Raw genomic sequence first — 14,085 nt, 5'->3', positions numbered from 1 at the left:
GCAGTGGGGAGGATGATGTCACAAATCTGGAGCGGATTTTCTCCCTACCTTTTCCTACATTTTGCCATTTCTCCCTGTACCTCTGTAGGGCCGCTCTTCCTTTTTGTTTTGATAAACATAAATAATCAATAATTAGTCAGTTAACTTCCTGTACCCTTTTAACCCCTTTGACAATAATTTGCAATACCAGATTAATAATGTTTTGAGATAAAAAAAAAAATTCTCTCTTCCTCAATTTTTTATCTTTTCAGTGTGATGCATCATCTCTGGACCGTCTCACCAAATAAAACAATGAAACTCATAAAGTTGCTCTGGCAGATGTTGAAAATGTGAATGCTGTTAAAGAACGGCTGTGACACAGAGCCATGAATTTAATTGTTCCGCACTCTATAAAAGATAATTAGCTATGAAGCTACACAGCAAACATGGCCTATTACAACAACACTTTTAGTTTTATTAACACCACTTCACATTGATACATTGCAGAAGATCTGGGCCCAGTTTACCGCACGAGTCGCACAACACATTACGCCCTGTAGGATTTCGTGGGACACCTTAGCTGTGTCACTTCTGCATCTTTACATTCATCTTGTTTGTAAAACTCCAGTCCCTCCACACTGGAAAAAAGCAAATAATAAAACTTATGTTAAAGGGATGGTTCAACATTTTGGCAAATTGGCCCATTGCCATAATCTCTATAGTCATAGCAGTAGGTTCGTTACCTTTAATTGTCGGTGCAAGCTATTTTTAGAATGGCGGAGCAGAGCCGCGAGCTGCTCAGAGCTACGCTACGGAGGCTAATGGGATTTCTTGGTTTCCCTCATCAAACTCATCAAATACACAATCCAACAACTCCAAAACGCTCTCGTGGACAAGTTGTGACCTGCACATTCACCACGCTATGAGATAATAACGGAATGCTATGAGACGGAGTTGTTTTTGAGATAAATTCATGCAAAACCGCTGAGGCACGTTCCTATCGAGGGCAGTTTGTCAGCAGCAGTCTCTGCATTTACCTCGAAAACAACTCTCGTAACGCTCTGTCATTATCTCATAGCGTGGTGAATGTGCAGGTCACAACTTGTCCACCAGAGCATTTTGGAGTTGTTGGATTGTGTATTTGATGAGTTTGATGAGGGAAACCAAGAAATCCCATTAGCCTCCGTAGCGTAGCTCTGAGCAGCTCAAAGCTCTGCTCCGCCGTTCTAAAAATAGCTTGCACCAACAATTAAAGGTAACAAACCTAATGCTATGACTATTGGGATTATGGCAATGGGCCAATTTGCCAAAATGTTGAACTATCCCTTTAAGTATAAATTCAATTTGCAATATGTATTACAACGCCTACATTTTGTTGTTAACGATTATGACAGGTGCAAAAGATAAAGTCAGGTGACAAAAATTAAAGAGCATCAAAGTCCAATAGGGCTGTGGTGGATGGCTGAGTATGACACAGAACACACACATTCTCCAGTCACATGGAAAAGCTGAAGTTTATGTTGTTTCTATAATCCATTGAGTTTCTACAAAGTCAACTATATTGTTTTCACTGTAGTCATGACAACAAAGTCCATCAAATGCTAAGGAAATCCTCTTCCAAAACCTAACCAAGAAGTTTCCTATGCCTAAATTAACCAAGCTACGACACTTTATTATTAATTCAATTCAATTTTTCAATTCAACTTTATTTATAAAGCGCATTTCATGCACAAGGCAGACTCAATGTGCTTCACAACAACATTAACCAATCACTGTCCTGCATGCCTACCAGCAAAGGAGCGGTAGAGGATGCAGAATGAAAAAATGGCCTCTATAGTTGCATAAGGCGAGTTACCTTTGTCTGCAGACCCCCTGAGCTTTACACAGCCTCTAGTTCCCATCCAGCAGCAGCAGGAAGCTGTTTCCAGTGTGATAAACCATCTGTACACAACCTGCCCAACACCAAATTGCAACAAACTAGTCAACATACTGGAGCATTTATCAACGAAAGAAAAAGATATTTTCCTCATGAGATGGTGGCTGAAACTGAGCGAAGGTTTATAAGGTGATAATATGAACATGATGTGTTTTAATCTTGTCCAGCTTTAAACAATTCACTTTGTTATTTTGATTTTTCATTGTTATTATTATTTACTGGCACTATTCCAACGGGAGTGACCTCTGGGCCCATGTGTTAACCGTTTACATGTCAACATCAGAACGCTGGTGTATAGTATGGGTGGTTTTATGATGTATACCAAGTACCGCACATTTCACTAAATGTCAACAGGAAGGAAAACTCTACAATCCAAAAGTCTGAGCCAAATGGAGGGAGGATTTCTGCAGCATTCTTCTGTCAGTGAGCTAAAACAGACTTTGTTCCCAGGGGTCACTGTTCTTTGAAATAACCTTCCCTCCCTCACATGTGTGTGAATAAAGGTTGAAAGCTGAGCTCCAGCATCAGGTAAAGCCATAACCTCTGTTACCTCACTGAGCCCCCGCTGCAGCTACACTATCTCTTCATTCATCTGAGAGAGCGAAAGACCCCGAAACGCGCCATATGGAAGTATTTACAACGCTGGTCCAATCCATCCATGTTCTGTTGTGTGTAGGTCATTACTCACACCACCAATATTTCCTGCGAGACTCGACTGTGTTTTGAAGGCGCTAGGCAACCACTGCTGTAATGTCCATTGAGTTGTTATACACTCAGAGAGAAAATGAGGATCTGATATGCAGCAGAATGGAACAGACTGATGAATGATTGAACTGCAGGTTTATAAAAAATGGTAATGAGGGTTTTTTTTTAACATTGTAAAGCAGTTCTTATTTAATGCAATGATCTATATTATGATGTAAGATCAAAGCAAGAAGTGCAGATCAGCTAGATCTAAATACTTTTTTGATCATTAGGAAACATGTCTTACATACATTCCCCTGTGAGTGAGTGCTAACCCAACACAGACCCCCTCGAAATCAAAACCTCACATAGCCTCAGTCCGACAGCCACTAATACTTCTATTGTTGGGTGATGTCAATGTCAAGCTCACACAGCTTTAAACAATTGTCTGCATTGCAGAGCTGACATCTGTGTTAAAGGGATCTTCTGATGCATGCCACCAAGGTGACTTCATATGGGTGGATGAAAGTGCAGATTGTTTCCTGTGATGCTTTTCAAAGCTGCGCCGACTCTTGTTTCTGTCATTAACAGCTGCCAGCTTTTATAACACAGACAGGTATATGAGACACGGGGCAGATTAGAGGAAAGACATCAGAATAAATGGTTATTTTCTTGAACAACCAGATGATGTTGTGGGGCGTGGTTGTAATGTCACTAGGTTCCTACACTACAGTACGTGGAAATTATGAAAAGCATAGGAAATGTATTCTTAAGACCTGTAAAACCCAGTGAACACACACTCAAGTTTATTTTACTCTCAAATAAAAGCAAGTGACTCCCCTGCACATAACTGAAGTATTCACACTGGTCTATGCAAGCTGCTTTTCCCGCCTGCGAAGACGTTACTGTTAGGAACAAACTGTTCACCGGCCGGTTTGAGGAAAATACATGTGTTGATTCCTTCAACATACTTGTTTCCATTGGAGCATGAGCAAATAACTGGGTGGAGATGGAGAGGCCTTAGCTCACTCCTACAGTGTCTGATGAGGAAAGTATTAATACTCACAGTAACAGTAGATGCTCAACAGAGGCAGCTGAAAATAGAGAGGAAAGCACTGAGGAGTCATTATATATTTAATTTTTTTTTTCTACCTTTTTAAAACTGCCTCCCTTCAGCCATAACCCATACGCAAGCGTGCACATGTGTCTGGTTCAGGTCACGTTCACCCCGTCTTCTTATACAGTACAGCAAACATGATGTCATTTACATCCACAGGTAACTCATTCATTGGGTAATTTTCTTCACAGTTAGCTCTTAAAATTAAATCAAATTGTAGTGACAGCAAGTCACACACCACTTAAATATCTGTTAATATTTTAATTCACTGTCTAGTATCCATGTCTTCATGTCAAAAAGGAAATTAAGCCAAAACAGAAGTGCCAAACACTGCAGTTCCTTGAATGGGTAATTGAGAATTGAGGCAAGCTCTAAAAGTGAGCAAATGAAAGAATGGAAGTCTAAGGATGTTAGAACTAGTTTATTTTAAAGCAGAAACAGCCTGGTACCAGTTGTGATCTCTACAGCTAATATTCTCCTTTATACGGGGTGATTTTTATACAACTCACCTAAAGTTTAGTCTCAGTTCTACACACACCTCTTTGACATTTTTTGGATTCATTTGGTGTTACAGTACCACTCTAATTGGTCATCTTGATGCTCCATTCACATTATACCAACAATGCACACTGTTTTACCCTAAGACTTGACAAACTGTATATTTTGGCCTTTTGGTTTACATTTGCTATAAATATTTAGTTCAGAGAGACATTTAAGATTTTTCAAAGACCTCTGTAAAGATCCCTGTAGGATAAGTCTGACAGCATACCGTGTCAAATTCAGCTATGTGATGAAAAAGTGGGACATGTGTTCATACCAGCCTCCAACATAGATGAGTTAACGCAGTTCAGGATGAAAGGTCAGGTGCCAAATGTTCAGTTTTAAAAAGGGCCAGATTCAAAAGTACACCAGAGGTCTACACAAAAGCCTGTGATGTACCTACTTCTCTTCTGTTGTGTTTGATTAAAGACTACTGACATTAATGACTTTAAACACAAAGATACCATCATCATAGTCAAATCCTTTCTATTATAACCATGCACATGGTATAATACTGAATGGCATATGTGCTGTACTTTCCATTTTTTTGGATAACTTTGACTTAGTACCACCCAATGACTCATGAAAATATGTTGTTTTAAAAAGTGATAAATGGTCTTTTTGAGCAGCAGAACAAACACTGGAGGTAGCACTGATGCTAATGTGGTACTTACACTGCATATGTGCATTAGTAATGTAGGAATGGGTGTAGCAATAAAAGGGACAGTGACACTTTACTTGACGCCTATCTCTATAACGCATTATGTACAACCCATTGTGTACAACCATACTTATAATGAGTTATAATGCAGTTAACTATAGTTATAAACACTCATAAATGATCATAAGGCTTGATAACAATAAGCACAACATATCATAGATCATTTTATAATGGCTTATAAGGCAAAGTATTATAATATAATAGAGTTATAATACTCTATGATGTGTTGTGCTTATTGTTATGAAGCCCTATGATAATTTATGTGTGTGAGTGTTTATAATGATAGTTATACACGTTTAGAAGCCAATTATAACACATTATAACTATATTTATAATGCATTATCGATGTGGGCATTGTCAGCGAGTTACTAACAATTATAACCTATTATAATAATAAGTCATGATAAAATGCCTTATAGTGTGTTATGATTATTGTTATAAAGCAGTATGATCATTTATGAGTGTTTATAACTATAGATATACAGTGCTATAACTGTGTTATAACTCACTATAAGTATGGTTATAATGCGTTATAGAGATAGGCGTCAAGTAAAGTGTTACCAAAGGGACAATGTAAGAGTTTGTCCTTGAGGTGACTTTGATAATAGTATTATCAGGAGTGTCCCTGGCTCTCCGCTGTAACCAAGCAGAGAGCTTTGAATTTCTTTTTGGTGCTTCCAACAGGTGGCCTTGTCCAGAAACCAAGCTACTGTTCATTTCCTGAAGTGGGATATAACGATCACATCTGGACATACAAGCTGAGGCATCAGTCTAAATATGGAACCTATCTAAAGATCATTCTGTTCAGTCCTGACTTGAATAAGGGGCTGGATCACAGGTTTCGTTCATCTGGGGGAAAATGCTGAGCAATCACTCCAAGTTAGCTTGACAGTTCAACCGAGGCCAAGCTAGTATCGCCAACTTTTTGATTTCAGAAATGGCAGTTACTGTATAGTATAGTGGTGTAATTCCTCCTCAACAGTGTTTGTATATGTTTTTATTGGCTTTTAATTCCAGGATATTGCACATTAACCCTTCATTCAAGTATACATACAGTATCAGCCCATCATGCTTTGTTATAGATGATGTACTCGAATAAAATGTTTCCACAAAAGGAGCTGTAAAAACACTAGAGCTGATTGTGTTACTGCAGTGTGATTCTTTCAGTCCAATAAAACTCAAAAAAGTCTCACAGGCAGCAAATGATTAGTGCAGGTCATCTGACTGAAAAATCTGAAACATGTGGAGGCCTCAGAATCATTTTCAGCATCTTCACCCATGCAACGAGCAAACCTACCCCAGACTGGCACATTTTATCCACTGCTGTTATTTTAATACATCCTTGGCCTTAACAGACCCAAAACTGACCCAAGAGTCTGGGATCCATTTGCCCCACAACAGGCAAGTCTGTATTTGAATCCCATCACAGTCTGTCTGTCTTCTGTCACAGTGTTGTCAAAGATGAATATGCTTTTAACGATCAAAAGATGCTGCATTTCACAGAAGTAGTTGGACATTTTTTATTTATTTATTTATTTTCATTACCTGCTTAACTTGCTCTGTGTTTTATTACATGTGCTCAAACATTCTAAAATGGACTCTGTATCATAGTTGATAAGGTTTTGTATAAACTTTTGATGGACTGCACACAAGTGAAAAAAAAAACACATTTCATGAAGCTGCCACAACTTATAACAAGTGAAGAATGTTTTGTTGAATTGTGATGAATGAATAGTGACACCTATGTTTCCGTTTTAAAGATCGCCTACCTAGGAGGTCTTACATAAAGTGACTACATCCAGTGTAAAACTGCAACCAGTGGTTCCTCTGTTTGGAAAGACAGCATCTGATTCTGGGAGGGAGCCAACAGTTTGGAAGGTTGTGCTGTGTCAGCATAAAAGTCAAAGCATATTTCTCTTATCAGGACATTGCATGGAGACGTGCCAATCAGCTGGAAACTTCCTGCAATCTAGAAACAGAGGGCAAAATTAATTCATTTCCTGACAACACACCCAAACAACCAAAACAAGGTTTGAACATTTTGCTCGTCACTAATGCACTTTGTTTGAGTGACAGCTGCATAAACACACGATAAAACCTGTTAATTATCAGAAGTAGAATCAGGGCAGAGAAAAACCACTAAACCATTATCACACTAAATGCTGAAATGGAGTGAATAGGTCTTCCCTGATGAAATACCATAAAAATTCAACTAAAAGATGTAGATGATGCACTATTCCCTGTTTTATGTTGCAATTAGCCTACTTACCATGATGTGTGTCTGCTGGTTGATTTGCTTCATGCCCTAGTGTCTGCCCCAGCCCCAGCTGTGCCTGCAATCACCAAACTATCGCCTAGCAACGCTGACAACATGGAACTTTTTTGAACAGCTGTACCGTTATCTGCTGAACTGAGCTGAAACCTAATACTCACATTTAAAAGTGGAATCCTTGGGGTCTCCATCAGTCTTGTTTGCTGCTGTATTGTTTTCAAATGCAACGGATCTTGCAGCAGGTCGGGCCCTGAAGGATTGAGCAGGTGGATCCTTCTTTGGGAAAAGAATGCCACATTTCCCCGCTGCAACATACTGTATTGAGGGCCTTAGAAGTAGGACAGTTGTGTATTTGCACCGCTGTGTCACAATCTGTCTTCAAATGCTGAAGGATGCAGCTCCTGAACTGGGACACAGCTGCTGTACATTGTTTAAAAAGTTTTATCTTGTGTATCTATGTCTGGTGTTTGTTGTCCTTCTTGCCCTTCCCAAATTACTTTCACCTAATTGTGGCGTATCTGTGTCCCCATCACTCTTTCACAGCTTGTTCCACTGTTTCCTTTCCTTTTTCCTGGTATCTGTTCCTGTTTATTTCATATTTTCCTTACATTTAAGCTACTCGCCCTCACCCACTTGTCTGCCTGTAAACTCTTGATTTATCAAAAACTGCTCTATTGAATCCATCTGGCCACCGTGTCTATATTTGGGTCCTTTCTCCTCAGTTCCTGGCTGCATTTGAGACTAATATCAGTTTCAAACTATTATGTAAACATCTTTATTGATTTTACATTTGTAATACTGTTTGTAATTACAAAACGGAAAACATACAGTGTTCCACCTAAAGCTGATATCCCCATTAGGCAGTAGTTGCAGAACTGGATCTCTCTCATAGCTTTGACAGATGTTCCAGATGTGCTACGTATTCAGGTGTTAGCGTAAACTGCTTACAGCTGAGTGAGGTTTAAGGGCAGAAGGCAGTAAAAGAGAAATACACCGGTCTTCCCTGAGCGAGGAAACAGAAACTTATCTCCCCTCTCCACTGGCACTGTGTGTGTGTGTGTGTGTGTGTGTGTGTGTGTGTGTGTGTGTGTGTGTGTGTGTGTGTGTGTGTGTGTGTGTGTGTGTGTGTGTGTGTGTGTGTGTGTGTATTTTATTGTAAACCAGTTTGCTTTTGACTGTTACATTTTTCTCAAATGAGGTCATTTGGGTCAGACATCCGATCTTAGTTTGTCCACTGGGTTGAAAACACTTATCAAGATAAAGGTCAGCAGTAACTCTGCCATAATATTACATTTCTCATTGATTTTTATGACTTATTTTTTCCACTGATCTTTTCACTGCCATCCCAGTTGCAATGTGAGCCACGAACAGTCAATTGAGATGTGAACAGTCAATTCACATGTGCAGGTGAAGAGGATTTTAATTTGTTGATTCACTTACATAAAATGTGTAAATAGATGTTTTTTTCAACCTTTGGACAGAGCCAGAGGTATAAGGGTTAGTTGTTCCCTGTGTTTTTTCTAATGTTTGTGCTTTGCTAGCTTAAACTAAGCCATGCTAACTGGCCTCTGACACTATAGTGTACAAATATGATAGTGGAATTGATCCTCACAACTAAATGTCCCAGAAAAACAGAGTCAAACAATTCCTGAAAGACTACACACAGGGAATGTATGGTCCTCACAAGTATACAAAATGCACACAAAAATGTGTGCGTGTTAACTGTTTTGGTCATTTCTTTCTTTTTTTGCATGCTTATGTGTGTATGCGCGTGTGTGTGTGTGAGGCGTTGCTAAGGGACAAGCCCAAGAACAAGGCCAAAAACTATTTATACAGGCCATTTCCTCTGAAGGGATGAACCCAGCCCCTTAAATCTGCCAAAAGACCTGACATTCTGCTGCAGACATACTCATCACACCGTGCATCTGTTTAATCTCGCTCCTCTCCAACAGCAGCAGTTGTGGCTTGTATCACTTGATCAGCAGTGTCGATCAGGGTGAGGCAGAGAAGATCCACGCGCTCCTTCTTTTCCCTTCCTTCATCAGCTTAACTAACTCAGCGATTCTACATCTGAGGAAGTCAAAAACACAGTCATCGCTCAAGTAGGAGGAAGGAATAAAACAGTCTTTTATTTAGCTAGTTCTTCACAGTGGGAGGTTCCTAACTACCTCTGTAATGTCTTTTATTTAGGCATGATGTTTTGTTTGTGAGATAAACAATGGCAACCATAATTGGGAAAACATGGATGATTATAGTGGGTAAATGTTGGCAAATGCATCTCAGATGAAAAGCGTAAATTAAAAGAGACACGTGCTAATACATTATTATCTGCACTGAACTAACCTAATTAATAAACTGACCTTACTCAATTTCATCATTCAGTCAAGAACAATATAGATCTGAGCTGAGTTATCGTGATATTAATAATTTCTCCCAATTATTTTTGTCACACTCTATTGAGTCAATAAGAAATGAAGGGGTTTTGAAAGCTGAATAGAAAACAGACAGACCAACAGCTGGCCAAGGGTAAAAAAAAAAAAAGAAAGAAAGAAAAGAAAAAGAAAAAATGTTTTAGGGCCACGAGGAGTTATAAAATGGAAATGTGTTGTACACATGAGGCGCGCACAGCTGCGTACCATCCTTCACTTATCCTATTTCCTTTGATTTCCCTGGCTCTTATCGGATGAAACACTGATATTGTGGAATGACACTGAGTGGTCCAGATGATCCATACCAGTGGACAATGGACATCACACTGATGTGGCTCTTCAGTTTCATATGTGCATCCTAATCTGCTCTGGCTAAGTTGTGCAGACACTGCAAAACACTAAAGCTGCAAAAACCTAGTGATAAAAGCAAACTGTGAAGTCCACTGCATATTATTTGAATTTGGCCCAGCATCTTGTTCATCCTTTCCAATTGTTGGGATGCAGTCTGACAAGATGACAAATGTAGTTTAAAAATTGTATTCATTCAAATAAATAACAAAATAATATCATTTGGTATAAGTATAACTTAATTATACAAATTGCAAAATGAAAGGATTACATTTAAAAAGAGACACAATTCTTCTTATTTCAGTCCTACAAACACACCAGTGAGAATGGAAACATAAAATGTCATGCTAAAAAGCTGTTGCTGTGTGCCTCTGGTTGTTTACAGGCCACACCAAACAACGCCATTTCATCATCCTGAGCTCAGATATCAACTCTGGGATTTTAGTAAAAGCTCCATGCAACTTGTTTAAGGCGGTTTTAAGAGCAAAAACTAAGAGGAGTCTGCAGCCATAGCCATAGGAGAGTGTCGCTTAAGCCAACTTTTAACTGATGATGCTAGCAGGAATACTGTGTTCATCATTAGTTTAGCAAATAAGCATGCCAACATTTTCCAATCTGAAGCTGATGGAAGTTATTTTTCCACTTTCATATCAGCTATCCAATATTTCAGTCTGGACCAAAGTGATGCACAAACCAGCCAAACAACTAACCACCTGACTTATATTTCCCAGATTCAATAATGTATGAATTCCAGAATGACAGTGAACACAGCGCATGTTAGCCTGTTAGCTTGTTAGCCTGTGGATATCACTCTTTCCTGCCACCTACAGACTTTGGATGCGCTCACAGTTTGATTGGCTTACAGAATGTTTAGTGCTTCTTTGTGTCAATAATTGTTTCACATTTTACTGAAAATACCTTTAAAGGGATAGTTCACCCAAAATTCAAATTTCACTTCGGCGTAGCAGTGCATCCATATAACGGTTGCAAATGGATACCACTTTTCTTTGTAACAAAAAGACACACCAAAAAACATCCAAATACCTCCATGTATGTAATGTCTGTCTTGTATTGAAGACCAGGAAGAGGGAAGACCAGGAAGAGGAGCTTCCGCTACAAACAAGCTTGAAATATAGACTTATTTAATTTTTTTCGGAACAATTTCCCATTTCGGGGCTTCAATACAAGACGGACATTACATACGAGCAGCATGGAGGTATTTGGATGTTTTTTGGTGTGTCTTTTTGTTACGAAGAGAAGTGGTATCCATTTGCAACCTTTATATGGACATGCACTGCTACGCCGAGACCCCCTGTAACTCAGAGAAGCCACGGAGGACTCTGAAACTTCTCCCAGCCCTTAGTCCACATGAGGGTGAGTAGATAATGAGTGAAATTTGAATTTTGGGTGAACTATCCCTTTAAAGCCTCACTGATATGTATTCATTTACTGTTGTGTTGTTTTCACTACTGTCATCAATATGAAGTTTTATGATTTTTGTTATTGTGCCGTAAAAGTACAGTAAGTTAAATAAAAACTCTTTTAGGTTTCATAATTCATCTGTTTAACTGCCATATTGTGTTATTGTGGCCTGAAAGGCTTAAAATTATTACAAGATCCACACTGACAGCACAGTATACCAGGGATGTCATTTCAACCTCCTCACACTACTTTCTGCTCTAAACTCTCTAAGCTCTATAATAATGTGTCTTCCTGTGCAAATGCACATTATGTAACAGATTCTTGTGTTTTATGGAGGCTGTGGTGCCAGTGCCTACACAGCAAAGAAAACAATCTGGTTTAAATATGTTTTAGAGTGTATATGAAGCAACCACATGAAGTTTGCCATTCACTTGTTTCTGTTATTTCCCATGTGTATGCTAAACAGAACAGCGTCTATATACCTTAAAGGAAGCCATTGTCTAAAGCTAACAGGGTTTAACATGGAGGTATCGCTCATCCAGGCTTCTCTTTGGAAGAGAGGATGACCTCAGGAAATGCAAGCCACTAAATGTGAAGGAACAAGTCAACTCTGTCCAAATGTCATTACTCAATTATTTTTCTTTGAAATGGGTTCATGGCTCCGCTGTATTTCTTCTTTTTTTACAAACCACTTTGAGCAAAGGAGCTCACACTAACATGGCCAGTCACATGATGCACACATATTTCCATGGTCATTTTGGGTTTGGCAAACCTTTCTGGAATATTCCCCCCTAAGTTTTCCCATAGCCGTGCTACAACTCTTCCTACATGACAACGAACGAGCAGCTGACCACACCTTCTTCCCACACCACCCACTCAATCTTACTGGGAGGTAAACACAAAAACGGGACCAGATTCTGCAATGTTGTAATCAAGAACAAATCCCCACTGAGGTTCGTTGTGGACTACCAACCCTTTGAAGAGTTTGCATCATTAACAGTTTTCCATTAGGATATTTGGCGTGAGGGGAAACTGTAACTTACAGTTCTGATAACTCAACCACAAGATTTTCTGTAAATGTCTATTCTGCAAAAAAAAGTACTGGCTGTTTCTCTCGCTCCCCTCTTCCCCACAAAAGAGGCAGGGACTAAATGTCTTTCCAACACTCAACAGTTGCTGTAGCTTGCTTCTGGTGTATCACATCTCCCTCTCACTGTGCCAAGCGCAGCCGCACAGTTCCCCCCGCCTCCAGTGCTTCTCTGACTCACCAATCCAACTGAACAATGCCCACCATTGAACTCTCAATGGGTGTCTTAAATTGACAGCTGGAATCTTTTAATGGTGTAGCCGGTAGCCATGGCTACTCCATAATAAATTACATACGTACTGTACATATTCATGAATGAAAATATATTTCAAGCAAATTCAAGATGGAAACATGGTCAGACTCTGTGTCATAGTCCTCGTTTGTCCTGAAAAGTCCCTTCACAGTTGCGAATGTTTAGCAACTGACTCATAATACCGTCGCCTTTTCCACTCCTGCTCCATGAGTGGTATTTACCTTGAGAGGTTATAATTTCCATGATTTGGATAAATGAGTTGGCTTGCTTGACATCTGGGAATAATTTCAGCTCCTCAGCCTCACAGTTTTTGTTCTTTCTTAATGTCACAGACAGCGCTGACACTGTTTCATGCTAAAGAGGAGGTGAGGAGGAAGTGGAGGTGGAGATTAATGGGTGCTGATATGTTTAATATGATTAGTTATAGAATCATATGACAGACTCTAGACCCCATGTGATTTTGTTAATGTGCACAACATGTTGGTTGTTGCTTTAAATCATACGAAAGCAGTAAGGACATGGACACTGAACCAGAAGATCGCAACTCACTAAAACTACAAAGTTTTCAGCCAAACATGACAAATTTTAAAACAGGCGTCCAACTCACTGTCATAACACAAAAAGGTATATTGCATTGAGTACCCTGTAATCATGAAAAACCTTAACTATGTAGCAGGGTGTTCGGTGTGGTAGAGGCGATGCAGCCAAGTGTCTGACAGCGTGGAATAATGTTTAAGACTACAAATGTTCTGCTTTACAGGTTCACTTAGCTGAAGCAGCTGTTACGTAATAGCGCAGGCATGACAATCACTTCAACATGGTAGTGAAGCAAACTCTGCTTTGAAGGGATGGATTGCTACTGCTGCGATGCATTCGCTCTCACACTCAGTGCAGCACTACAGAGCAGGAAGCTGTCTCTACTGCTGGTCAAAAGATCAAGGTCCAATTTGGATTAGTGCAGTTCGGTGATTGAACCTTGACCTCTCATATGAATGATTAATCCTAATTGTGCAGCTCAAGTGCTTTACCGTTATCTTTAAGTGCATGCTCTCTGCCTGCTGTTCAACTCCACTTCTCTAATTCCAGGCGCTTTTTATTACTATTAAAATCATCTACTTTTCTTGTGTGACCTGAACTTTTAGTGCCACTAGGTAACCCAAAGGAAAACCAATTAAGTAGCTTCAGAGTCTCTTTGGGAAACTTTCATGTCATTAACACCAAGACACATAAAACCCACTTTGCCCACACTTAGCTGCTGCTATTCAACAGTAAAATAAATGGCATTCAGTTATGTGCT

The sequence above is a fragment of the Trachurus japonicus genome, chromosome 21 (assembly GCF_045865225.1).
Source record: "Trachurus japonicus isolate A0001 chromosome 21, Traja_1.0".
Taxonomy (NCBI): Eukaryota; Metazoa; Chordata; class Actinopteri; order Carangiformes; family Carangidae; genus Trachurus; species Trachurus japonicus.
Note: the sequence above shows the minus strand (reverse complement) of the source record.